The 27,461-nt window shown below is 46.0% G+C and overlaps 1 protein-coding gene across 19 annotated transcripts in view; it reads left to right on the top strand.

The window, feature by feature from the left end:
• LOC132764002 (zinc finger protein 214-like) overlaps nt 1-27,461 on the top strand; it is a 353,977-nt gene that overhangs the window by 196,639 nt on the left and 129,877 nt on the right. For 6 of the 19 annotated variants that reach the window (XR_010909362.1, XR_010909356.1, XR_010909359.1 and 3 more), the window contains 2 exons: nt 20,570-20,633; nt 20,870-20,927. The exons of 7 other annotated variants lie outside the window; for them this stretch is intronic. The gene's annotated coding sequence lies outside the window, so the exon portion shown is untranslated. The remainder of the gene's footprint in view (nt 1-20,569; nt 20,634-20,869; nt 20,928-27,461) is intronic. 6 more of the 19 variants (XR_010909361.1, XR_010909360.1, XR_010909365.1 and 3 more) reach the window with 1 other exon arrangement.

Here is a 27,461-nt window from a genome sequence, read left to right as displayed (position 1 = left end):
AAGAACCCACACAGGGGAGTAGCTACATGTCGTATATAATTGAGTATAAGCTGACCGAATATAAGACGAGGCACCTAATTTAGCACAAAAGCTGGGAAAACTTATTGACTTGAGTATAGGCCGAGGGTGGGAAATGCAGCAGCTATTGGTAAATTTGAAGAATAAAAATAAAAATAGATATCAATAAAATTATATTAATTGAGGCATTTGTGGGTTAAATGTTTCTTTTTTTTTTTTTAATTTTTTATTGAGTTTTCACCATATTAGACATAAAAACAGAAAAAAAAAGGAAATGAAGTGATCAGACATTACTAACCCACCACCACACATTTTTAACCCCAGAACACCCAGAAAAAAGAAAAAGAAAATGAAGAAAATTAAAAAAAAATAGGCATCCTATTCTACACCCTAGTGTGACTTCCTTTCATCTTACTTTCCTCTAATACATTTTCCAATTCCTCCTTTTCTTCCTTTCTATACTTCCAATATCTCTAATTAATATGTACAAGGAGGATTTTGTACATTCCTTTCCCACTCTCTTATTTAAGTTTCTTTTAACCATTCTTTCTTATCAATATAATCTTCCACCGGGCTCCAATCAGTTTGTTTCATCCCTTGACCATTACATTGTCTTAACCAATATGTTAATTCGTCCATGTCTTTAATATCAGTAATTTTTTTAATCCAGTCCATTTTCTGAGGAATTTTTTCCTGTTTCCATACTTTGGCTAGCACCATTCTCGCTGCTGTGACTAAAAAGGTAAATAGCTTCTCAATGTTCTTATCCTTGAATATCTCCGAGTCAAACATGCCCAGTAAATACATTTCTGGCCTAAACGGAAATTCCTTTTTTAATATTATTTTACATTCTTTGTGGATCATTTTCCAATATTCATTAATTTTTCCACATGACCACCAAAGATGATAAAAAGTGCCTTCTTGGCTTTTACATTTCCAACACTTATTGTCAATCTGATTATTCATGATGTTCAGTTTTTGGGGGGTCATGTACCACCTATGCAGCATCTTCAGCCAGTTTTCCTGGAGGTCCGATGCATAGGTGTATTTCAACCTCTTTGTCCATATAACTTCCCATTCTTCAAGTCGAATCACCCTTCCAATATTTTTGGCCCACCGTATCATTGAATCTTTTATGACTTCTCTTTCTGTTGCCCATTCTAGCAACTTTTTATAGATTTTTGTAATAATCTTTTCCCCCCCCTTCTGAATTTTGTCCCAAAAGTCTTCTTTAGTTCCGAATCCTTTTTCTTTATCCCGTTTAAAAATTTCCTGCACTTGCCTATAGTGCAGCCATGAGACATTTTTAAATTTGCTTCTAATTTCTTCCTGTGATTTCAACACATACGTGTCCCCACTTTTAGTTAACAAATCACTATAAGTCGGCCAGTGTATCCAACCTAGGAGTCGTCTATGATTTGCTTCGAGGGGCGAAACCCATTGAGGAGTTTTCTCAAAAAAATAACTTTTATAATGCTCCCAAACTTTCAATAGCGATGACCTGATAAAATGATTCCCAAAATTTTTTTCTTTATGCTTTCCTTCATACCAGATGTATGAATGCCATCCCTTCCTTAGGTCGAAACCTTCTAATGTTAAAATTTTTATATTAGCTAATTTACTCCATTCTAGAATCCACATAAGAGCGGCTGCTTCATAGTATAATTTCAAATTGGGCAAACCAAATCCTCCCTTTTCCTTCGCCGTATTCATAATTGTTACATTAATCCTGGGTTTCTTATTTTTCCAGACAAATTTCGTAATGTCACTATTCCATTCTTTAAAATAGTTATTATTCCTTATAATTGGCAGATTTTGGAAAAGATATAACATTTTAGGCAGAATAATCATTTTAACCGCTGCAATTCTCCCCAACATAGATAGGTTCAATTTTTCCCAATTAACCATTTCTTGTTTGATCTCTTTCCATTTACTTATATAGTTATTTTCAAGTAGTTGGAGGTTCCTAGCTGTTACCCAAATCCCTAAATATTTGATTTTTGGTACTACCTTAATTCCCGCTATTTCTTCTAAATTCTTTTGGTTTGTCCATGTAATATTCTTCGTGAGTAACATTGTTTTGGATTTATTTATTTTTAGGCCTGCTACTTCTCCATATTCTTCCAATTTACTTATCCACTTTGTAATATTTTCTCTCGGATTTTCAATTATCCCGATAAGGTCGTCGGCAAACGCCCTAATCTTATATTCTTGTTTATCCAATCTTATGCCATTCAAAGTAGTATCCTTTCTAATGTCCTTTAGTAAGATTTCCAAAGCGAATATGAATATTAGGGGTGACAGGGGGCATCCCTGTCTTGTTCCTTTTTCAATTTTTATATCCTCTGTCAGAGTTCCATTGATTAACAATTTTGCGTTTTGGCCCTTATAAATCGCTTCAATAGCATTTTGGAAGTGGAAACCAATGTCTATCTCTCGAAATAGGAATTTGAAAAAGTCCCAATTTATATTGTCGAACGCTTTCTCAGCGTCGACCGCCAATAGTGCCATTTCCTTTTGGTGATGCATTTCATAGTATTCTAAAACGTCTATAACAGTCCTAACATTATCCTTTATATTTCTGTTCGGAAGAAATCCACTTTGCTCCTCTCCGATCCAGTCTTTTAAGAAATCTTTAAATCTGTTGGCTAATATACTTGTAAAAATTTTATAATCTGAATTCAGTAATGAAATGGGCCTATAGTTTTTCATTTCCTCCTTTGCAGATCCCTCCTTGTGTATCAGAATAATATCTGCCTCCTTCCATGAATTTGGGATCTCCTGATTTTCCAAGGCATTATTCATTACTTTCTGTAAAGGTATTAAAATCTCTTCTTGCATTGTCTTATAGAAGCAAGCAGAATATCCATCAGGTCCCGGGGCCTTGTTATTTTTTAAATTTTGGATAGCTTTTTTAATTTCATCCAATGTGATTGGTTTATTCAATTTTTCCCTTTGTTCTTCTGAGATTTGATCTATTCTTTGTTTACTCAAGTATTGCATAATTTTCTCCTTATCTATGTCCCCCTTGGTATAGAGATCTTGGTAAAATTTGGTAAATTCTCTCAAAATCTCTTTTTCCTTGGTAACTTCCTTTTCACCTAATTTTATTCTATTTATAATTTGGGTTTGTTTCTTTTTTCTTAATTTTCTTGCCAGCCATCTCCCTGCCTTGTTTGCATTTTCAAAGGAAGATTGCTTAATAAACTTCAATTGCTTTGCCAATTCTTCTATCTCTAAATTATGTTTCTTTTTCTTGAGTAATTCCAACTCTTTGATAATTGCTCCATTCTCTGGATCGTTTTTAAGCTCCATTTCTTTCCTACTAATCCCATCTTTCAAGTCCTTCATTTTTGAATTTTTCATTCTGTTCCTTATCGTATTGTGTTGAATGAGGTGTCCCCTCATAACTGCTTTGTATGCGTCCCAGACTGTTATTATCTTTGTATCTTCATTGTCGTTTATTTCGAAATATTCTCTCGATTTCTCCTTGTATTTATCTATATCTCCTTGTACTTTTAGTAAGTTATCATTGAGCTTCCATCTTCTACTTGATTTCCTATAATTAATATTCATTATTATCGGGCCGTGGTCCGAGATATCTCTTGGAAGAATTTTTATCTTGTCTACTTTCAATGTTAGAGATCTTGTAGTCCAAATCATATCTATTCTAGACCAGACTGCGTGTCTGCTAGAATAGAATGTAAAGTCTTTTTCTTGGGAATTGTGTACTCTCCAGGTGTCATCTAAATCAAATTCCTCCTTTAAGGTAAGAAAACTTTTGGGTAGACTACTTTGGTTTCCTTTATTATGTCTTCCCTGCCGTTTTGTTCTATCATTCTGTGTGTCTATTATGCCGTTAAAATCTCCCATTATTATCAAATGATCAATTTGTATATTTAATAAATTTTCCTTTAAGGTTTTAATGAATTTTGTTTTCGGGCCGTTGGGGGCGTATATATTGCATATTATCAATATTTCCGCGCCAATTGTTATTTTCACTATTACGATTCTGCCATCATGGTCCCGATAGACCAATTCTGATTGGAATTGTTCATCAATGTATAAAGTGACCCCTTTTTTCTTTTCTACAGCCGAGGAGTGATAGAGTTTTCCCAGTTGTTTTTGTTCTAGATAGGATACATGTTTTTCCGATATATGTGTTTCCTGTAGTGCAATAATACTATATTTACCACACTTTAATTGTTTGAATAGCTTTTTCCTTTTATTAGGGGAATTCAATCCATTTACGTTATTAGAAAAACAATTTAATTGATACGTAAAGTCTGTCATTTCATTCATCTGTTGGTACCACTTCTGATTCTTCTCCTTCTTCTTCATCATCTCCGTCTTCGTTAGTCGATTGCATTTCAGCTGTAGCTCCTTTTAGTTCCGGGGACTTTGATCTTTTTCTCTTTGACTTCTTTCCTCTTTCCGCTGATTTAGGTGTTGTTTTTATTACTTTCTCTTTCTCCAGTCTTTTGTAAAAATCCTTAGCCTTTTCCTCTGATGTAATCCAGTATTTCTCTCCCTTGTATGTTGTCATGATTCCCTCACTTTTTTCCCACCTAAATCTTATGTTGAGTTTTTTAAGCTCATCTGTCAAGAAAAAATATTTCTTGCGCTTGTTTAAGACTGTTAGGGGGTATTCTTTAAGAATCAGGATTTTTGTGTCTTTATAAAAGAGTGGTTTTTGCATATTTTGCCTCAGGATATCATCTCGAGTCTTTTTTTTCACAAATTTGACTATAATATCTTTAGGGACTTTGTGTTTTTTTGCATAGCTAGTTTGAATTCTGAAAACTCTGTCAATTTCATTATTCATTTCATGTTCCGGACACTCCAATATTTTTGCAGTTATCTTTATCATTATTTCTCTTATGTCCTCATTTTCAGTTTCGATAACATTCCTAAATCTTAATTGGTATTCCGTCTCATTTTGTTCTAATTTCTCCTGCAATTTTTCTAATTTTGCATTCTTGTTATCCAATTGTTCCACCTTTTTCTGAATTTTGACTTGGGTTTTTTCAATTTTTGCTTTGTCTTTTTTGAGATCACTAATTTCTTTATTCATTTTCCCTAACTCTTCTCTCAAATCTTTTTTAATTTCCGCCATTTCTTCCCGAATCAGTTTCTGTTGCTCTTCATGTCTTATTGCTCTCTTTTCAAAATCCTTTTGCAACACATCCTGTTTTTCAGACAGTTTCTGTATTTCTTTTAAAATCTCCTTCCATCCCGTCGGTCCGGTTGTTCCTGGTGTCCCTACTGTAGTTGCTGCACTTATATCTTCTTGTCCTGAGCCCCTTCTCAGCGATCCTTTAATATCCTTCGAATCTGTTTTCTGTTTAGGAGTTGTCATTTTGTAGTTTTATTTATCTTTATTGAGCCTAGCTGGATTTGCTAATTCTGTTAATTTAAGTAGAGTAATTGTTGTCAAAATTCCTAACTTTCTTTGTAATAATTTCCTTATTTAATTCCCACTTCTTTGAGGTGGTTAAGATAATACTTATTCAAAATATATTTGATTTTTTAATTGATTTGTTATCTTTATCGACTTATATTTAGGAATTGATGAGATGATTATTGATAATTCTTAATGTATTTTTAATTTAATTAATTTCTTATTTGATTATTTAATTATTGAGTATGGTCAATTAATTACTTGTAGGTTGTTTTTTAACACTTTTGATTCCCTGCTAAATTAATTTGTGTTAATTAATGTAGTCCTTTGGAATTATATTTATATGTATATATGTGTATCTCTATTCAATTATGTGGTGTGATTCATTAAATAATTGTCTAAATTCCGTTAGTTAAATTTCTTGTTACTGTATCTAGATCTCTTCTTTCCCTTCTTCTTTTCCCTTCTTCCTCTTCTTTATTGCAATAGTCAATTGTTCTTTTGATATTTGGGTAATTTTATCCTTCTTTATGGAGCGTCTACTTCTTTTCCGGGTCCGGCGCTCGTCTTTTTCTCCTCCGGGTCCGCCGCCCGTCTACTTCTCCTCCAGGTCCGCCGCCCGTCTTCTTCTCCTCCTGGTCCGCCGCCCGTCTTCTTCTCCTCCTGGTCCGCCGCTCATCTTCTTCTCTTCCTGGTCCGACGTTTTATTTTCTTTGGATTAACCGGCTAGTACTTTTATACTTTTATACTTTCTTGCTTTTCGTAGCTCTAGTGTTCTAAGCTTCTCTATGTTCCTTCTATGTAATTTATCTTTCACTTCCGCTTCCTTTCACTCCAGCAATGTCTTCTATACTTTCATAGCTCTATATCCCTTATGCGACTTCCTTTCCCAGTCGTCCCGCCTCTTCCTGTCTTCTTCTTCGTCAGTCCTCCGACTTTGTTTACAAGAAGACACTGGCGTAGTCAAAACAACTGGGCTGCTCAAGGTCAGTGTTTGCTGTTGTTTTAGCTTCTTTTACCCTTTAAGCCGCCATAACCGCCATTACCGCCATTAAACCCACAAAGTTCATTCTTTTTCGTCCCTCCTCTTTCCGTGCTTCACTTGGTTAGTACTCTGCGTTGTGGGTTAAATGTTTCTGAATAATTGCATAAAACTGTAATTTAAGATAAGACTGTCCAACTCTGATTAAATCATTATTCTAACCTTCAGTGTAAATGTGCTTACGTATCCCTCCAATAATAATAAATAGGGTAAAATAATAAATGTAATAATAAAAACAATAAGTAGAGAAAAATAATAAATGTAATAATAATAAATAGAGAAAAATAATAAATAGTAATATTAACACAATAAAATACTACTACTAAATAGTGTAAAATAAGAAATGTAATTATAGTGTGAAACAATAAGTGTAATAGTAACAACGATAGCGTAAAATAAGAAATGTATTAATAAGAACATGCACTCTACATGAGGCTGCCTTTGAAGACTATTTGGAAATTACAACTAGTCCAACGGGCAGCAGCCAGATTATTCGCCAGAGCATCATACAGGGAGCATACCACCCCCACTGGCTGCCGATCCACTTTTGAGCTCAATTCAAAGTGCTGGTTTTTACCTATAAAGCCTTATATGGTTCTGGCCCAGCTTACTTTTCCGAACACATCTCCCTCTATGTCCCGCCTCGCAGTTTAAGATCATCCGGGAAGGCCCTGCTCTCGTTCCCACCAGCCTTGCAAATACGTCTGGCGGGGACGAGAGACAGAGCCTTCTCGGCTTTGGCCCCTGCCTGTGGAACTTGCTTCCTGCTGAGATAAGATGGTCTCCATCCCTCCTCTCATTTAGGAAGAAATTGAAGTCGTGGTTCTGGGACCAGGCTTTTGGACAACAGGCATAGATAGCACTTTGGAGATGAGATTGGATATGGAATTGACTGGATACGGCTATCAACACTGTTTTTTACTGTTTTAATGAATGTTTTACTCATTGTTTTAATTGTTATTATATTTCTTTGTTATAAGTAGTGGCATCAAATTGCTGCCAAATGTAAGCCATCCTGAGAAGGAACGGGATAGAAATACCAGAAATAAATAAATAAATAAATAGAGTAAAATAATAAATGTAATACTGATAGAGAAAAATAAATGTATTAATAATAATAAATAGAGAAAAATAATAAATACTAATATTAACCGAATAAAATAATAAATGTAGTAATAGCGATAGAGTAAAATAATAAATGTAATAATAGAGTAAAAGGAATGTAATAGTAATAGAGTACAATAATAAATGTAACAATACTTACCACAGTAATAATCTAATTATTGCCATAGTTTATTGTAACTGCAGTATACATTTTGGGGAAAATGCTGTACGTATATGAATAATAAAAAGTGGGAAAGACTGACTTGGGAAGAGGGTGAGAAAGAAGTCCTGGAAATGGGGAATAGTTGGAATGGGAAGAAGTGTTTGAAAAAGTGGGAAAGTGAGGTGGAAAGGAGTCTCTGGAAAAGTAAGACAGAATGGGATAGGAAGGGGGCAACTAGAAAAGGGGAAGACGGGTAGGAAAAGTGTGCGGGAAAAGACTGAGGTAGGGAGGGAGGAAGGCGTTGTCTGTCTCATCCAAGGAGGGACCAAGCCCTGGGTCGCCGCCTCCTCCTCCTCTCCACCTGAGCACTGGAGTCCTGGCCATGGATATACAAATAAGACATCCCCTGAAAATAAGCTATAGTGTGTCTTCTTGAAAAGGAAATAGTGTCTTATTTTTGGGAAAACACAGAGGGAGCAACTTTGTTTACTAGGACGCAGTGGAGCCATGGCTTCAAACCACAAGACAGGAGATTTCACCTGAACATGAGGAAGAACTTCCTGACTGTGAGAGCTGTTCAGCAGTGGAACTCTCTGCCCGGGAGTGTGGTGGAGGCTCCTTCTTTGGAGGCTTTGGAGCAGAGGCTGGATGGCCATCTGCTGGGGATGCTTTGAATGAGATTTTCCAGCTTCTTGGCAGAATGGGGTTGGACTGGATGATGGCCCACGAGGTGTCTCCCAACTCAAGGATTCTATGAAACGGGATTGGGACCTACTAATAATTCCGCCTAGTCAAAGCCATGGTATTCCCTGTAGTAACCTACGGATGTGAGAGCTGGACCTTAGGGAAGGCTGAGCGAAGGAAGATCGATGCTTTTGAGCTGTGGTGCTGGAGGAAAGTTCTGAGAGTGCCTTGGACTGCGAGAAGATCCAACCAGTCCATCCTCCAGGAAATAAAGCCCGACTGCTCACTGGAGGGAAAGATACTAGAGACAAAGTTGAAGTACTTTGGCCACATCATGAGGAGACAGGAAAGCCTAGAGAAGACAATTATGCTGGGGAAAGTGGAAGGCAAAAGGAAGAGGGGCCGACCAAGGGCAAGATGGATGGATGGCATCCTTGAAGTGACCGGACTGACCTTGAGGGAGCTGGGGGTGGTAACGGCCGACAGGGAGCTCTGGCGTGGGCTGGTCCATGAGGTCACGAAGAGTCGGAGACGACTGAACGAATGAACAACAACAATAATTCACGAGTTATAACAATGAGGGGACATTTGTTTATTGTGGGTTTTAGGAATGGGTTTACTATATTTAGAAATGGAAGAGTAAATATAGAATAGCATTTAGAGAGAGTAAATATAAGTAAAAATCTGTGTGCGTCAAAGGTTGTGTTGATCCGTTGTTCTCTTAGTTTTCTTCTTATTATGTGGGTGTGTGTTGTTCAGTCTTTCATGTTTATTGAGGATTCCTTTTTTAAAATCCCAATATTGTAATTGGTATAAACATGCTTTTCTTTCTTGACTTTGAATAAAAATTATTTTGAAAAAAACAGAGTGTGATGTGGCAGCCACAAAGGCCAATGTGATCCCAGGCTGTGCCAAGAGGAGACGTGGTGTCTACGTCCAAGGAAGTCACGGCCTCCTTTCTCCTGCTTTGCTCAGACCTCACCTGCAATCGCTCTGTCTCCCGTTCTGGGCAGCACAACTCAAGGCGGATATGGACAAGCCAGAATATCTCCAGAGACGGGCTGTAGGGAATGTCTGAAAAGAGCTGGGTGTGTTTAGCTTAGAGCAGTGGGTCTCACCCTGTGGGTCTCTCCCCAGGTGTTGTGGCCTACAACTCCCAGAACTCCCAGCCAGTTGACCAGTTGTGAGGATTTCTGGGAGGTGAAGGCCAAAACGCATCTGGGGAGAGACCCACAGGTTGTGGAAAGAAGGAAGGGCTTCTTCTTCGGCAGGGAGGGAGGGAGGGGGGAGGGGCGACCACGGAATGGTTTAGGTTCATGTGATTACCCCCCCCCCCCGACTGTCGTGTAGAAAAAGATGGATAGGAATGCATGACACTTACCTCCAGTGTGTAATGAGACAGTTCTTAATAGACACGTGTTCACAGCACAACAATCTCAAGGGTTAAGACAACAGAGAAGATGGCGTGACAGGGACGGAATCTGGAGAGAAGGATGAGAGCGGCTTGTATGTCCACGTCCTTCTCTGCCATGCGGCTTGCTATCTGCCATTAGTTAGAGGCTGTAATGATATAGCTAATTATAATGTACGTTTCATAAATGTTGATTAATGTTACGATGTAAGTGCAGGCCAGCTGATGTGTCGCCTGAGCTGAGGCGTTGCCATAGCGACGGAACCGGCTGTGAGAATGTATCCAAGTTAGAGAAGCCAAAGGGGCGGAGCTAACTGCCACTCGGCCGGGGCAGGCGTTTGGAAAGAGTGCGTTCCTTTTAGTCAGCGGACAAGAGTGGAAGTTGGGTTCTGGCGTGTGGAGACCCTGAACCCGGGGGTTTAACTCTTCAGCCTGCGTGTTTACAGTCTCAAGTGGGCCTCTTTAAATTAGTAATTAGCTCGTGAGCTCAGAGGAAAGCGGAAGGGAGAAAAAGGCAAGTCAGTGAATCCTTAAATAAATATTTCCTTGATCAGTTCTTTATAATCAAGACTCATGTCCATTTATTGAGGAGAAGATTTACCTCAGAAGAAGGTGGCTGAAGATATTGGAAGAAAGGATCCTGGTTGGGGTCATAATGAGTTACTCCTTTTTGTAGAAAAGTGCCTCAAGTAAAAACATTTTAAACGTCATACCTCGGCTCCACGCACCACCACGACTTTAGTCTCCTCGTTGCTCTGGTTATTTGTTTATTTCGAACACTTTTACCCCGCCCTTCTCAACCCCTCCGGGGGGGGACGGGGGGACTCAGGGCGGCTTCCAATTGGCAACAATTCGATGCCGCATAACAAAATACAAAACGGCAATTATAACAGTTAAAAGCGTAAACATTAAGACATAGAGATGAAAACAGTATACTCACAGTCCATTGCGCTATTGCCAGTCTGGTGGCCATTTATCTAGCTGTATACTATCATCATCATCATCTTTAATTACTTATTAATCGCCCTCCATCCGAGATGCTCCAGGCGATTTACATAGCAGAAATTCTACAGGATAAAACACATACCTACAAATATTAAAATTAACATGCGTCAAATGCTCTAGTCAAAAGCCAGGTCTTAAGTGCTAGGAGGATAAAATGCCCTGAGTCACACACGTCTCATCTCAAAGAGGGCGGCCATAAGGAATCCCGTCATAAGGCAGGAGGGGCAGGAACAGAGAAGGCCCACCTGCGCCTGGTGCTTTCCAAGGGCACTTCCCTCGGACCCGGCGTATAGAGCATTGGGATGGTCGTGGCGACCTCCGATGATGGGAGAAGGAGAGACGGAGGTCTCTAAGATACAATGGACATCCCTGGCCATATAAAGTTTTCAAGGTCAGGACCAGCATCTTATACAAACCACGATGCTCAATTGGGAGCCAGTGTAGATGCCGCAGCACTGCTGTTCTATGGCATTTCATGGGCGTTTTTGTGAGTAACCTGGCTGCAGCATTCTGGACAATACGGAGCTTTCGGGTCGTCGAAATAGGGCGGCCAACATACAAGGCGTTACAATAGTCTAGCCTAGCATGGATGACGGTGACCGTGGCATGGATGACGGTTGCCAGAGCCTCATCCGACAGGTAAGGTGCCAGTTGCCTGGCTTGTCATAGATGGAAAAAGGCCTGTTTGCTGGCAGCAGTGACCTGAGCCTCCATCGTCAGCTGCGAATCCAAAACGACACCCACGCTCTTAATGGTAGGCGATGGAGATAGAGCAGCGCCATCAAGGTAGGTAACGGATGGGTCGGACCTCTTGGGCGGCCATGCCACAGGATTCTTCAGGCATGTTTAGCCTGAAGAAGAGAAGGCTGAGATATGATAGGTAAAGGTAGTCCCCTGACATTAAGTCCAGTCATGTCTGACTCTGGGGTGTGGTGCTCATCTCCATTTCTAAGCCGAAGAGCTGGCGTTGTCCGTAGACACCTCCAAGGTCATGTGGCCAGCATGACTGCATTGAGCGCTGTTACCTTCCCACTTGAGCGGTACCTATTGATCTACTCACATTTGCATGTTTTCGAACTGCTAGGTTGGCAGAAACTAGGGCTGACAGCGGAAGCTCACGCCGCTCCCCGGAGTCGAACCTGCGACCTTTCGATCAACAAGCTCAGCAGCTCAATGCTTTAACCCACTATGCCACAGTGAGAGGAAGCCACAGGCAGGAGGGAGCAAGCTTGTTTTCTGCTTCCCTGGAGACTAGGACGCAATGGAACAATGGCTTCAAACTACAAGAGAGGAGATTCCATCTGAACATGAGGAAGAACTCCCTGACTGGGAGAGCCGTTCAGCAGTGGAACTCTCTGCCCCAGAGTGTGGTGCAGGCTCCTTCTTTGGAAGCTTTTAAACAGAGGCAGGATGGCCATCTTTTGGGGCTGATTTGAATGCAATATTCCTGCTTCTTGGCAGGGGGTTGGACTGGATGGCCCATGAGGTCTCTTCCATCTCTTTGATTCTATCTCACCTTCAGTCTGCTAGCACGTAGCCAGTTCGACAGAGCCTCCAGGCATAAGGTGAAATTGTCAGGTATTGATGTTACTCCAGGCTCCAAGCGCAACAGGAGTTGGGTGTCATCCGCATATTGATAGCAGTCCAGGTAATGTGTTCCAAAGTTGGGGAGCCACAGAGGAGAAGGCTCTCTCCCTTGTGCCCACAAGACGAGTTTGTGAGATTGGTAGGGGTGAAAGGAGGGCCTCCCTTGAAGATCGAAGGGTTGGTACATAGAGATACAGTCACAAAGGTAGGCAGGTCCCAAACCATGTACGGCTTTGTAGGTGATAACCTGTACCTTGAATTGGGACCAAAAAATAACCGGCAGCCAGTGGAGCTCCTTAAACATGGGAGTTGACCGCTCCCTATAACTAGCCCCAGTTATTAATCTGGCTGCCGAACGTTGGACAAGTTGTAGTTTCTGTGCCGTCTTCAAGGGTAGCCCCACGTAGAGTGCATTGCAGTAATCCAGTCTAGAGGAGTGGACCACCATGGTCAAGTCAGACTTCACGAGGTATGGTCGCAGCTGGCGCACAAGTTTTAACTGCGCGAAGGCCCTCCCGGCCACCGCCGACAGTCTGTCCCATTGCGTAGCTGGAGGAGGCCGTGAGAGGATTGCATTCACGTGCCTGCCTAGTAACGGTGTGGTGTGTGTGTTGACTCTGCTTCTGCTTGTCTTCCACCCTCGCTAAGTTGTGCAGGCCTCACCTAAACAAGAGAAAGACTGTCCTGATGGGAAGAAGAGCTGTTCAGTGGTGGAGTCTGCTCCTCCCGGGAGTCCAGGAGAGTCTGTTGGGGGTTCATGGGTTGTTTATTCCTACACGGTCTGATGATGATTCGCCCATCAGCACATAAGCAATGCGAGGAGGAGATGTGTGTCCTTTAGCCAATAAACCACTGATCCATTGGGTCATGGAGTCCAGCCCCATTCTGCTTCAAGCGGCACCACCAGACACAGTATTCTCCATGGGTTGCCCTCCAGCCTCTTTTTGAGGTCACCCAGAGAGAGGACACCCCCCCCCCCCAATCTCTCTAGGCTCTTGCCTAGATGCAACTGTTTTTTTTGGGGCTGCAAAGGTCAACAACAAGCTACACAATTTTGGTCGGGAGCTCATTCCGACCTGGGCTGGCTTTGACCTCCTTCTTTGGAAGCTTTTAAACAGCAGGTGGATGGCCATCTGTCAGGGGTGATTTTAATGCAATATTCCTGCTCCTTGGCAGAATGGGGTTGGACTGGATGATGGCCCAGGAGGTCTCTCCCAACTCTTTGATTCTAGGATTCATGACCTTTTGGTCAGTAGTGATCTTCAATGCAGCTGACTCCCAGCCAGCGGCACCACAGTCCCTCTCCATGCAGGAGACTCTCAGCTTACCTGCAACAGGGACGCTCAAGCAACCAACGGAATTTGAACCCATGGATCCATTTTGCCCCCTTTAAGAGCCACAGAGCACCCTTTAAGAACTGCTGATCTAGACCCTATATACGCCATACAGCCCAAAGTCCCCTGGCTGTTTTTGCTGTTGGCGCATCACACCGTTGCCTCATGTTCAGCTTGTTGTGCACTCAGACTCCGAGATCTTTTTCACATGTTGCTGATGGAATTTCCTCTCTTGTAGTTTGAAGCCATCGTTCCATTGCGTCCTAGTCTCCAGGGCAGCAGAAAGGAAGCTTACTCCCTCCCTCCTCCCTGTGAGTTCCTCTCACATAATTATCCCTGGCCCTCATCCTGTCTCCTCTCCGCCTTCTCTTCTTCAGGCTAAACATGCCCAGCTCTTTCAGCCGCTCCTCATGGGGCTTGTTCCCCAGACCCTTGATCCTTTGAGTCGCCCTCTTCCTCTGGACACTTTCCATCTTAGAGGCAACATCTCCCTTCAACTGTGGTGCCCAGAAGTGGACACAGTGGTGGGATTCCAGGTAAAGCGGTCTGACCCTGGCAGAATTGGGGAGGGGGAGGGGGGGAGAGAGAGTGAGACTGAATTGGGAGCAGAACAGAAGCCCAACCCAGGAGGGAGGGAGGGAGGGAGGGAGGGAAGGGGGCCAGGCGTGTGGGTTGCCTTTAGTAGGCATTGGATGAGAAGGTGTTCCATAGCCAAGACTGGTTTATGATCAGAGGATGGTCTTAGTGATGGAGGTGGGAGAGTGGAGTCAGTTCAGTTTGAGATATCTCATGGGGAAGGGGCTTTCCCTCCACCTTCTCCCCTTGGGAATATTGGGGGGTGGGCCCTGCCCCCTCCCTCTCCCCTCCACACAGACTTCCTCTTGTCCTGCTTCTGAGGGAGGCGGGCCTCAGCCTTTCCCACCTTCAGGAGTATGACCTTGGGACCCTTTCCATTGGCTTCCCTTTCCTCCCACCCTCAGAGGCCTTCCCCTTCCTTCCTTCCTTCCTTCCTTCCTTCCTTCCTTCCTGGTCTAACAGGCTATTTATTCCTGGGCTTCTTCCTCATGCAGATAAACAGCTTTGCCCTCACAGAGCCGCTTCCTCCTCTCGCACCAAACTGACACAGGAGCTTCACACAGTAGATTGACACCTGAGTAAATTGTGGTGCCCAACCTGGGGCTTCTCTTACTGAGGCTTTCTCACACTGAGGCCTTCTCTCACTGAGGCCTTCTCTCCCTGAGGCCTTCTCTCCCTGAGGCCTTCTCTCCCTGAGGCCTTCTCTCCCTGAGGCCTTCTCACACTGAGGCCTTCTCACACTGAGGCCTTCTCACACTGAGGCCTTCTCACACTGAGGCCTTCTCTCACTGAGGCCTTCTCACACTGAGGCCTTCTCACACTGAGACCTTCTCACACTGAGGCCTTCTCTCACTGAGACCTTCTCTCACTGAGGCCTTCTCACACTGAGGCCTTCTCTCAGTGAGGTCTTCTCACACTGGGGCCTTCTCACACTGAGGCCTTCTCTCCCTGAGGCCTTCTCTCCCTGAGGCTTTCTCACACTGAGGCCTTCTCTCATTGAGGCCTTCTCACGCTGAGGCCTTCTCTCATTGAGGGCTTCTCTCACTGAGGCCTTCTCTCCGTGAGGCCTTCTCTTACTGAGGCCTTCTCACGCTGAAGCCTTCTCTCCCTGAGGCCTTCTCTCCCTGAGGCCTTCTCTTACTGAGGCCTTCTCACGCTGAAGCCTTCTCTCCCTGAGGCCTTCTCTCACTGAGGCCTTCTCTCACTGAGGCCTGCTGAGCTACAGGCACACCTGCTTATCTTGACCCTTTCCAGAGCTTGGCTTGCATTTTTGACATGAAGTCTACCTAGTGAATGTATAATATTTCCGAAACAGAGAGAGAGAGAGAGAGAGAGAGAGACACTGCAGGGGAGGAGGACAGGAGCCCAACCCAGCAGGCAGGGAGGGAGGGAGGGAGGGAAGGCCAGGCTTGAGGATGGGTCGGGTAGTCCTTGGGTGAGGCTGTGGCCCATCTCCCAGTCTGGCTGGCCCCCCTCCCCCCCCCCTCTGAAAGGCAGGAATGGGCAGCAGCAGCAGGCACCAGAGGGAGCATCAGCCCGGGAGGCCGGGTCTGCCTGGAGACTGATGACGCGGGGAGCGGAGGCCCATTCCCATTGGCGGATCCCGAGAAGGGAAGTAAGGAGGGCCCTCCCTCTCTCTCGGAGTGGCAGAAGAAGGAAGGAAGGAAGGAAGGAAGGGCGGGCGGAGGAAAGCCTTTGGGGGAGTTTCTGCCCGGAGACCGGTGACGCGCAAAGGGAGACGAATTCCTATTGGCGGGTGCTGAGCCTTTGGCGGAGAAGGAAGGAGGCGCTCTTGCTCCTGACTGGCCAGCGCCGCCAAGAAGCCCCGCCCCTCTCTGGGCACACAGCCCGCCGCCGCCATGTCTGGTCTTGGCGGAAGCGCAGCGAGAGGGGCCGGGCTCCGTGTCCTAGAGGGGCGGGGGAGGCTCGGGCTCGGCCTTCCCCCGTGAGGAGGAGGAGCCCCCTTCCAGTGGCGGTGAGTGAGTGAGTGCAAGTGGCGCAGGCCTGGGCCCTTGGCGGGGCCTTCTTGGGGGCGGCCTCCTCTCCCCCCCCCCTCCTCCTCGTCCTCCTCCTGTGCCGCTTTCTCGGCCTCTTCTCAGCCCGCCTCTCCCTGGCTTGCTCCCTGCCTACATCCCCTTCCTTCCTTCCTTCCTTCCTTCCTTCCTTCCTTCCTTCCTTCCTTCCTTCCTTCCAGGCTGCCCCCCCCCCCCCCGAGGAGGAGGAGGAGGAGGAGGAGGAAACCCAGGCGAGAGAGAGAGGCCTACTCCGGCTGGGCCCTCCTGTGGCAAGGGAGCCTCGCCTCCCCCACTCCAGAGCGGGCCATCCTTCTCTCTCTCTCTTTGTTTACCACATTGGTCATCCGCCCTTCTCTCTCTGTGCCTGGTGGGGTCAGGCTGGATGGCCTTTGGGGGACCCCCCCCCCCAGACTGCCTGGAGTTCGGAGGAGCTCCCTTCCTTCCTTCTCTATAGGTTTCAATCGGAGGCTGGATGGATGGCCATCTGCAAGGAGGGATCGGGTGGTGCCTTCCTGCTTGGCAGAAGGGGGTGGGAATGGATGGCCTCGAGGGTCCCGCTCGCCTCTCCCCTGCCCTGACCACCCTGGACACTGGGGAGGCTTTCCTGGGCTGGGTCCAGCGGGGGGAGGGGGGGCCTCCTCCTTCTCGGGAGGTCTCTCAGCAGAGGCCGGGTGGGCATCTGCCGGGAGGGCTTGTGCTGTGTCCTCCTCCTTCCTGGGGAATCTTTGGAGTCTCTTCCAACTCTATGTCTCACCATTTATTCATTTACGACATCTCCATGCCGCCCTTCTCACCCCGAAGGACTCATTTAAGCTTTTAAGCAGAAGCTGGATGGCCATCTGTCAGGGGTGCTTTGAATGCAATATTCCTGCTTCTTAGCAGAATGGGGTTGGACTGGATGATGGCCCAGGAGGTCTCTTCCAACTCTTCTAGGATTCTAGGATTCTATGACTCAGAGCGGCTCACAAGAGGCATTTACACACAATGTATTATATTATGCGCATAGTATAGTATCAGTATTGTATATGATTCTATTGTACTATACAATTGTATTGTAATATTATTAGTAATATCACATGTCATATAAAAATATATATTTAGAATATCTTATGATTATTAGGATTCTATTGTATTACGTTATAACATTATAAATATTATATGTATACACAATATATTATTTATTTATTTATTAACTTTGCTTCTATACGGCTGTATCTCAAGCCCGAAGGCGACTCACGGCGGTTCACAAACAGTAAAAATAGTAGAAACAGCAGTGGTTCCATACAACATAGAACAATTGACTTAACACATTATCCATAAATTACCAATAAGCAATTACAATGCACAATTACGACAAAAAACCACCGTACCCAATCTTCTCATCATCCAAGCGTAGTCCAGGTTCCTCGTCCATTGTTCCATTCCTATGTTCCATTACCAGATTGCACTAAATTACTCAAACGCCGGCACAAACATCCAGGTCTTCACCTTTTTGTGGAATACCATGAGAGATGGTGCTAGTCTAATGTCCGTAGGAAGAGCGTTCCACAGCCGAGGAGCCACCACCGAGAAGGCCCTATCTCTCGTCCCCGCCAGCCAAGCTTGAGAAGCAGGCAGGATCGAGAGCAGGGTCTCCCCGGAAGATCTCAAAGTCCTGGTGGGTTCATAGGCAGAGATGCGGTCAGATAGGTAGCTTGGGCCGGAACCGTTTAGGGCTTTAAAGGCAAACGCCAGCACTTTGAATTCAGCCCGGTAACAGATCGGTAGCCAGTGGAGTTGGCGCAACAGGGGGGTGGTATGCTCCCTGCGCTCCGCTCCTGTTAGTATCATGGCTGCCGAGCGTTGGACTAGTTGGAGCTTCCGAGCCGTCTTCAAAGGCAACCCCCGTAGAGCGCGTTGCAGTAATCTATGCGGGATGTAACCAGCGCGTGGACTACCGTGGCCAAGTCAGACTTCCCAAGGTACGGGCGCAGCTGGCGCACAAGCTTTAGCTGTGCAAATGCTCCCCTGGTCACCGCCGAAACCTGGGCTTCCAGGCTCAGCGATGAATCCAGGATCACACCCAAGCTGCGAACCTGCGTCTCCAGGGGGAGTGTCTCCCCGTCCAACACAGGCTGTAACCCTATACCCTGTTCGGCCTTGCGACTAACCAGGAGTGCCTCTGTCTTGTCTGGATTCAATTTCAATTTGTTCGCCCTCATCCAGACCGTCACAGCGGCCAAGCACCAGTTATATTATATTATATTACATTATAATATTCGCATAGTACAAGATCAATATTATATATTACTATATTGTATTATGCCATTGTATTGTAATATCATTAGTAATATTACATGTATATATGTATACACAATGCATTACATTATATTATTAGGATTATATTGTATTACATTATGATATTATAAATATTAGATGTATACACAATATATTACATGATATTATATTATTCATATAGTACAATATCAGTATTATATATTACTCTATTGTACTCTACCATTGTATTGTAATATTATTAGTAATATTACATGTCCTATAAAATATATATTTATAATTATCTTATGATTATTATGAGGATTATATTGTATTACACCAGTGGTTCTCAACCTGGGCTCCCCAGATGTTTTTGGCCTACAATTCCCAGAAATCCCAGCTGTTAGGAGTTCTGCGAGTTGAAGGCCAAAATATATATTTATAATATGTCATTAGGATTATATTGTATGACGTTATCATGTTATAAATATTATATGTATACACAATATATTATGTTATATTATTCGCACACCACAGGAGACAAGGTGGAGCTGTCTTCCGGCCCCCCCTCTCTTCACTCTGGCCCAGAGCAGCGGTTGGTGCCCCGCGGTGATCATGGGGGCCAGAGGGCACTGCCGAAGGGGACCCCTCCCTCCCTCCCTCAGGCAGGCACTCAGCAGCCCTTCATTCCTCCCCCCTGCAACCCCCCTCCCCTCCCCTCCTTCCCTCCCTGCCCAAAGCAGACCCTTCAAGGATGGGCAGCAAGGGAGGAGTGGACCCAAGGAGGGAGACCGGTTGAGAGGGAGCCCCTTCCCCCAATTAGGGGGCCAGGGCGAAGAGTGAGACCCGCCTGGTGTGCCCACAGAGAGGAGACAGGGAGAGGCTGGCCTTCCACACTCTTCAAGGAAACCATTGGGAGCCATGTCGCTGGAACCGAGGCTCACGGGACTGGCTTTGCCCAGCTTGGAATAATGAAGACTCAGCCTGGATCCGCACTTCCCTCTCTCCCAGGATCTGGCCCCACATCCTCTGCCTTGAACTGGATTCTGTGAGTCTGCGCAGCCAAATAACCCGGGATGAGATCCTGAGAGACAGGGCGTGTGGACGTTGCCTGAGACACGCAGCTCGACTTCTCTGCCCTGGGAAGCCAGAACGGCCCCCTCCCTCCCTCCCCCCCCTCCATGTTGTCCTTCTGGCTAAAACCTTTTCATTCAGACAGGCTTTTGAAGAGGGAGGTTTTGAAGATCAAGTCGGGGGGTGTTGTGGTGTTTGAATATTTTTGATGGATGTTACCTGTGGATTTTTTTAGTGCTCTTTGTGTCTGTTTTGATGTTTGTATATTTCTGTATCTTAAATTGCATACTAATGCTTTCATGTCAAGCCGCTTTGAGTCCCTTTGGGAAGACACAGCAGGGTAGAAATGCAACAACAACAACAACAACAAAGAGCTCTAAGCAGTTTTGGTCCTTGGTCAGTGGAAGGAGTGATTCCAGCTCAACCTTCCCCTCATCCAAACAGATCTGGTCCTTTTCCCGACCTCTCTCAGGCTGGTGAGTGAGAAGCCCAGAGCTGAGAGAGAGATTCCCCTGACTGGACTGACCGGTCCCCTCTTTCAGGACGGAAATGGCAGGCCTCTCGCGCCTTGACTGGAGGCCTCTCTTGTTCCAGCTGGACTTCTGCCTGGCGTCCATTCCGTCCTGGTTCCCTCTGGATTCCTTCTTCGTGGCCCTTTCTTTACCTTCCCTTTCTCCTTCCATTTCTCCTTCTTGTTTGCCCCCCCCCCCCCTTCTCATCCTGCTTTCCCAGTTTCCATTGCCCTTCTTTGGGGGCCAATAGAGATCTCTTCAAAATGGCATTTCGTTGATCCAGCTTATCGGTGGCACTACTTATTAATACATTGAGAATTTCCAGTGGTTTCATCACTTCTGTATATTTAGCCAATATCTTCTTATGTTGTTTTCCTTTCTCCATTTTAGGAGGTTTCGACTGAACGCTGGATTTCTTCTTTAAGCGCTTTTATCCAATCGATGTCATATTTTGGTAAGTTTTCAAACAAATGTCTTTTGCAAACAAGCTCCTCTATTTGGCAATGCATCTAGGGAAGTGGTTCTCAACCTGTTGGATTAATCCATTAAGTCGGCAATAAGCCTTAGAAAGGCAGTATAGAAGTATAGTAAATAAATAAATAGCAAATAAATTAAGAATTTCCAGTGGTTTCATAACTTCTGTACGTTCAGCCAATATCTTCTTATGTTGTTTTCCTTTCTCCATTTTAGGCGGTTTCAACTGAACCTTGGCTTGGTTATGGTTTTATTGAATCGATGTCATATTTCAGTAAGTTTTCAAATAATTTTTTTTGCAAACAAGCTCCTATGTTTGGCAATGCATCTAGGGCAGTGGTTCTCAACCTGGGGGTCCCCAGATGTTTTGGCCTTCCACGCCCAGAAATCTTAACAGCTGGTCAAGTGGCTGGGATTTCTGGGAGTTGTAGGCCAAGACACCTGGAGGGACACAGGTGGAGAACCACTGATCTAGTGAGCTGCAATCCCCCAGGAGACCCTCAAAACATCACGGTTTCCCCCATGGACACCACTGTTGCCCAGTTTGCAAAGGTCTGCACTTCTCCTTGGCTTATTTATGTGTAGCCAGGTGAAGTCCTGCCCTCATTCTGAGCTCGTTGGAGGCACTAATCTTGCTAGCGACTACGGACAGAGCTTTTCATCATTCAGTCTCCCGCCATTCCTAAACTGGAAGTCCAAGTTGAGGTCTTTGAATATCGATTGCTTCTAATTAGACATCCATACATCAGTATTGTTTGCCAAATTGGATGCTCTGAGGAAGGCCACGTGACTTGCAGAACTGGTGCCACACGTGGGGTCAAGCCGGGCTGCGTTCTGACTAAGTCATGTTCTCGTTATGGAATTGCGCAAGGGGGAGGAGCTTCCGGGGCCCCTTTCTCCCTCGTTTTTTGAGCTGTCGGGATGAAACTTGCTACAATGGGAGAGCACGTTGACCACTGTTAGCCCCCCCCCCCCCAAGTTTCAGAACGTTCAAGGCATTCACTGATTTTGGGGAATTTTAACCAACATAAACTTAACAATACTATGTCATTGGAAGACCCCAGAGGCCATCCAGTCCAGCCCCCTTCTGCCACGAAGGAAAAGCACACTCAAACCACCCCAACAGATGCCCATTCATATATTTATGACATTTATAGCCCGCCTTCTCACCCTGAAGGAGACTCATTCAGTCTTTGAAACAACAATAACAGCAGCAGCAATAATAGAAAACCTGTTGGGTAAACTTTGGAGTTCCTGCCTCTCTCAGCTTGGCTTTCCTCACAGAGTTGATTCAACCTCCTACAGTCCCTTTCTATCTCTCAATCCCTTTAGAGGACGAACACGGGTTTTCCCCCAGCACGACTTTTAGGGAGGAGTAGGAGGCGGCACAAGGCAGTCAGGGGAATTCTGGGAAATGTAGTTTGTGGCAGAGAATGCAAAAGGCTTCACCCTAAACTACATTTCCCAGAACTCTGCTCCCTTCCTGTGTTGATGCCTCAATGTGAGTGTGGGGCAGGGACCCCTCTCTGCCTCTGATGAACGAAGGAATGGCAGGGATTGGTGGGCTGGATCCGTCCCCCGGAAGAAGAGGGAAGAAGGGAGCGCAGAGGGACCCGGGGGTGGGCACAAGCAGCCGCTGGGACTCCAATGCCAGGTCCGAGACTACCCCCGCTAGCTCAGGTAGGGAGACTGTAGAGCAGCGAGGTGGGCGGTACACTAACAGAATCCCTATTCTGTCCCGGTCACCCACCCTCAGGTGGACACATTCAAAATTAGTTGACTGCGGGATGGGGCCTCTGGTCAGGGGGATTGTATTTCTATAGACTACTGCAACTCCGCCTCCCCGCCCTCCGGATCTCGATTGGTGCTGCACGGAAAAACCTGGTGGACAAAGCTGGGTCAAATTTACCCCTCCAGCTTCGTCCAGCCAGGTCTCCATGATGCACGCCAGATCTGCCCGTTCCTCCAGGATTAAGTCTTGGATAATGGATGTTTTACCGTTGACAGATCTGGCGTTCAACAGCACCATCTTCAATCCAGAGGGACCGCCATCCTGGGTACACCAGCTTACCATGTCAAGAGACCGATTAGAAGTTGTTAAATTTCTTCTTCTATCCCTAGGCCAAATTAGAGTTGTTAGATTTTCGCTATTCCTAAGCCGAATTGATGGTCTCCCTTTCCTGCATCTCCCTCTCCCCATTATAGTTTCTATGGGGACCCCTCGGCTGACGGGATAACCCTCTTCTTTCATATTGCACTTCACTTTCATAGCAACATCCCATGGTTCATTCCAGGTTATTTGCTCTTTTGATTTTCCCACATGCCATAGAACCCCCCTCCAATCATTTCCCACTCCTGCTTTGTTATTTCTAGGATCTTCCCAACCACTACACCCCTTATCCCCTTCCCAATCTACCAACAATACAATTAATAGATACCAGGGGATAAGAACCGGCATGGGTGGACAGCGTTGGTACAGTGTCACTGGAATTCAAAGTGCCAGCAGGTATTAAAGTGCTAGTTGTTAAGAGTTATTAAACTGCAATGGGAAATATCAAATTATAGGATGACTATATCAATAAATAAAGTGCTGTAATGGAGGGGTTGATGGTTAAAGTGCAAGGAAATTAAAGTGCAAATTATTACTCAGAAGATTAAAGTGCTGGCTGTCGGAACAATTAGCAGCGTTGGCCCAAGATAACAGTACTAACAGTGCAATAAACGTGCAAATTTTGCTCATTTAAGTTCTCAGTCTTATTGGTAGATATTGTACCCAATTAGTCCCCCTCCCCCCAAAACATCGACTTCAGGGTCAGACAGATGTAAGTCTTGTGGGATTCCTGCAGTTACAAGGACTAAAGGACCTTGCAATGGAATGCCGGATATGGATTGCCAAAATGGCCGCAGGATCTGATAGTGAGATAGTTTTTATTCCGAAATGGAGGCAATAACGCGGTGGATGGCGTTTCGATAATGGCGGCCGATGACAAATCCTGAAACAGCAGCTATGTAGAATTCCAGCCAACCAGGAGACGGACTAGCAGCCGTAAGGTGATAGCATTGTTGGTGGAAGATTGCAGCCGAAGTGTGGAATCACGGGGAAGACGCTGAGCTACAGTTGGTCAGGCTCTCTCAGTCGGGCTCGCTCGAAACCCAGCCAGGCCGCCCCCAGGGCCTCCACCAGGAGTGGAACCGCGGAAGCAGCACCAATTGGGGACGCGGAGGAATCACAGCACAGGATGCGCGGGGGGACCCAGCCCGGCCGCGGAGGAATCGCAACAGGAGTCGCGCTGGGATATAAGATGGCAAACTCAGCAGTTCGCCGGCTCCGGCAGGCCAGCAGCCTGCAAGCCGGAACCGCAGCAGAGCAGACTGGCAAGCACGATAGTAACCACGGCTATCCTCTCTGGCTCCAGTAACCCAACGGCCCGCTTCCGGCCGATTCAGGCCACAATCGGATCAGGAACAACAGCAACAAAGCCGCAGTTCGCCGAGCTCCAAGGGACGGCCGTTCCAGTCTCCCTCCGGTAGCCACAGCAGCGGGATGGCAAGTTGGCAAATTGGGTAGGTCCGAACAAGTCCGAGCAAGCAGGCTGGGAGGGAGCGTGCTCAGGCCGTGATGGTGGTGGTGGCCTTCGCTCTACCTCCTTCCTCTCCCCTCCTATTTTTCCTTTCTCCCTGGTTTCCTCCCAGTCAACCCCCCGAGGCTCCCTTCGGGGTCCTGAGGAGATGCCGGTCAAGGAACCGATAAAGGAAGGTCGGAATGGGGGTGGATGGTTCCGATTTAGCTCGGATTAGGAATTATCTCCTTACCCAGACGGAAGGTTAGCTGTTAGCATGCCGCCATCTTAACCGGAACCCTTTTGACCAATATATTTTGGGGGGCTTGGTTGTTTTAAATTTGTAGGCAACTCTACAGATGGCAGAGGGTTCAAATCCCCCTTTGGCCCTCCTTGTCCCCCTGCGTGCCTCCTCCCAGTCCCTTTGCCCTGCTCTGGTGCCTCTTCTCTGCGAGGCCAGGCATCGCGGACCCTCCGTGCCCAATCAGACAATGCCAGGGGTCAAAGGGAATGGTCGCAAGGGTCGGTGAAGGCCAAAGAGTTTCAGAAGGCACAGAAGGCCCAGCCTTGCAATTTACAGAGTTATCTCATCATCATCGTCATCATCATCATCTCATCTAGCCTGCTTTCTGCTAACAATAAAAGCAACACAGGATATAATTTAAAGCCAAAAAACACATACAGTAAAATTAAACATTGACACTATTAAAAAGTAAACAGTTGTAGCCAATTAGAAGCCTGTTCTGAGCCATCCCAGGAAAGGTAAGCAGTCCCAACCCGTCACCTTGTTGGCAACTAAAGCAGTAATGCAAACGTTAATGGATCACCTATTATTTATTTTTATTTCGCATATTTCTACCCCGCCCTTCTCAACCCCCGAGGGGGGACTCAGGGCAGCTTACAAAAGGCACAATTCGATGCCTACACAATAATACAGATAAACATATATAAACAGCAATTAAAACACCTGCTGGACGCTCTCAGTTGGGCCAAGACGTTGGAGGGCAAGAAGCAGGACTCAGAGCTGGCCGTACTCCCAGGAGACTGAAGAGCCCTCCCCAAAACCAGGAGGCAAAGTGGGGCCCGCAATCTGCAGTTACTCTGAGGAGAAAGCCATGGTGCTTGTGGATGTGATCAATGAACTCTCTGGTTAATTGGGGGACCATTTGCCTGGTGTCATTAGCTATACAATATGCTGCTTAGGAAACAAGCCTGGTACTAAAGGGTTCCGGCCCAGCTTACCTGTCCGAACGTATCTCACCTTATGAACCATCTAGGACTTTAAGATTGTCTGAGGAGATGCTGCTCTCGGTCCCGCCTTCTTCACAGATGCGTTTGGTGGGAATGAGAGACAGGGTCTTTTGAGTGGTGGCCCCTCGGCTGTGGAATGCCCTTCCCGGGGACATTAGATCGGCCTCCTCCCTCTTAACATTTCGCAAAAAAGTTAAAACTTGGCTTTTTGAGCAAACATTTGCAAGTGCAACGTAACAGGCAGAGATAGGCCCACGCAACGACAAGAGGACGTGAGTCAATAATGATTTTAGTAAGGAGAAGACCAGGATGTATGTCTTTATTGTCTTTATGTGAAATTACATTTTATATGCCAATGTTTTAATTGTTTTTATGTTGTTGGGGGCGTCGAATTGTGCCAAATGTAGACCTCCCTGAGTCGCCTTCGGGCTGAGAAAGGTGGTGTATAAATACGGTAAATAAATAAGTAAGTAAATAGTATTCAGATGACAGTCTCAGCGTAACCGGCAGGTGACCTTCAATGGAAAAAACTTCTGCAAATGGGCTCCGGGGGCCGAAGAGGGGCCTGTGGTGGATGCAGTGGACTTGATGTCTTCCCCCCTACCCCTTTTGCCATAGCACAAACATCCCCTTTAGCCACTGGGGGAAGGGAAGCAGAGGAGAAGGAAGGGAGTAAGGAAAGAATGAAGCAGGGAAAGAGGGAAGAAGGAAGGAAGGAAGGAGGGAAAGAAGCAAGGAAGGCAGGAAAAAAGGAAAAGGAAGAGAAGCAGGCAAGAAGGAAGGGCGTAAGGAAAGGAGGAAGCAGAGAAGGAAAGAGTAAAAGGAAGGGAAGGCGGGAAGGAAAGCGAAGAAGGAAGCAGGGAAGGCAGAAAGGAAGGGAAGGGAGGAAAGAAGGAAAGGAAGGGAAAAGAGAAGGGGGGAAGAAAGAAGGAAAGGGATAAAGAAAGGAGAAGGGAAGGAAGAATAGAAGGGAGGGAGGGAGTAAGGAAAGAAGGAAGCAGGGAAGGAAAGGGAAAAGGAAGGGAAGGAAACAAGGAAATGGAAGAAAGACGGAAGGAAAGGAGGGAGGGAATAAGGAAAGAAGGAAGGAGGGAAGAAGGAAGGATGGAGGGAAGGAAGGAAGAGAACAGAAAGGAAGGGAGGAAAGGGTCTCTCTCAGTTTCTCTCTCTCTCTCTCTCTCTCTGGGGCGCCAGTGGCGTTGAACTACTGCAAAGCCCCGGCTCTCTCTGGGTCTCCTTCTCACGGGCCGACATCTTTGTTGAGGGCGGAAGTCTAGCAGTGGGGGGGGGGGGGGGGGAGAAGCGGTGGAGGTGAGGGAGGGAGGGAGGGAGGGGCCGGCTCACTTCCGGAGGAGGAGGCGGGAAAGACGAGGGAGAGAGAGGGAGAGCGAGGGAGGATGAGGAGGAAGTCAATAATGGCGAAGGGCGTCCTGGGGCCTGCTTTCCCCTCAGACTTCTGCCTTGGGAGCTCCTTGGAAAGAAGAGCCAGAGATTCAATAGAATCCTAGAGTGGGAGGAGATCTCCTGGGCCATCACCCAGTCCAAGCTCTTTCACCCAAGAAGCAGGAAGATCGCCTTCAAAGCCCCCCTGACAGATGGCCAGCCAGCCTCTGCTTCAAAGCCTCCAAAGAGGGAGCCTCCACCACGCTCTGAGAAAGATCCCGCCCTGAACCGCTCTCCCTCGCACTCAGGAGGCATCTTTGGGACTGCGTGCCCATCCATCCTTTCCTGTAGTTTCAAGCCGTGGTGGCTCCATTGCGTCCTAGTCTCTCTCCAGGGCAGCAGAAAGGAAGCAGAAATGTCACCCAGCACATAGCAGACAAGATGGATTCTCTGATCTCTAATAATCTGGATGGTGTGGCAGTGTAGAAGGGGCCTCACACAAGACACCCAGCAGCCCTTCCTTCCATTATTATTATTATTATTATTATTATTATTATTAAACTTTATTTGTACCCCGCTAGCATCTCCCGAAGGACTCGATGCCGCTTACAAAG

The sequence above is a fragment of the Anolis sagrei genome, chromosome 2 (assembly GCF_037176765.1).
Source record: "Anolis sagrei isolate rAnoSag1 chromosome 2, rAnoSag1.mat, whole genome shotgun sequence".
NCBI classification, from domain to species: Eukaryota; Metazoa; Chordata; class Lepidosauria; order Squamata; family Dactyloidae; genus Anolis; species Anolis sagrei.
Note: the sequence above shows the minus strand (reverse complement) of the source record. Positions and strands in the feature narration are given on the sequence as shown.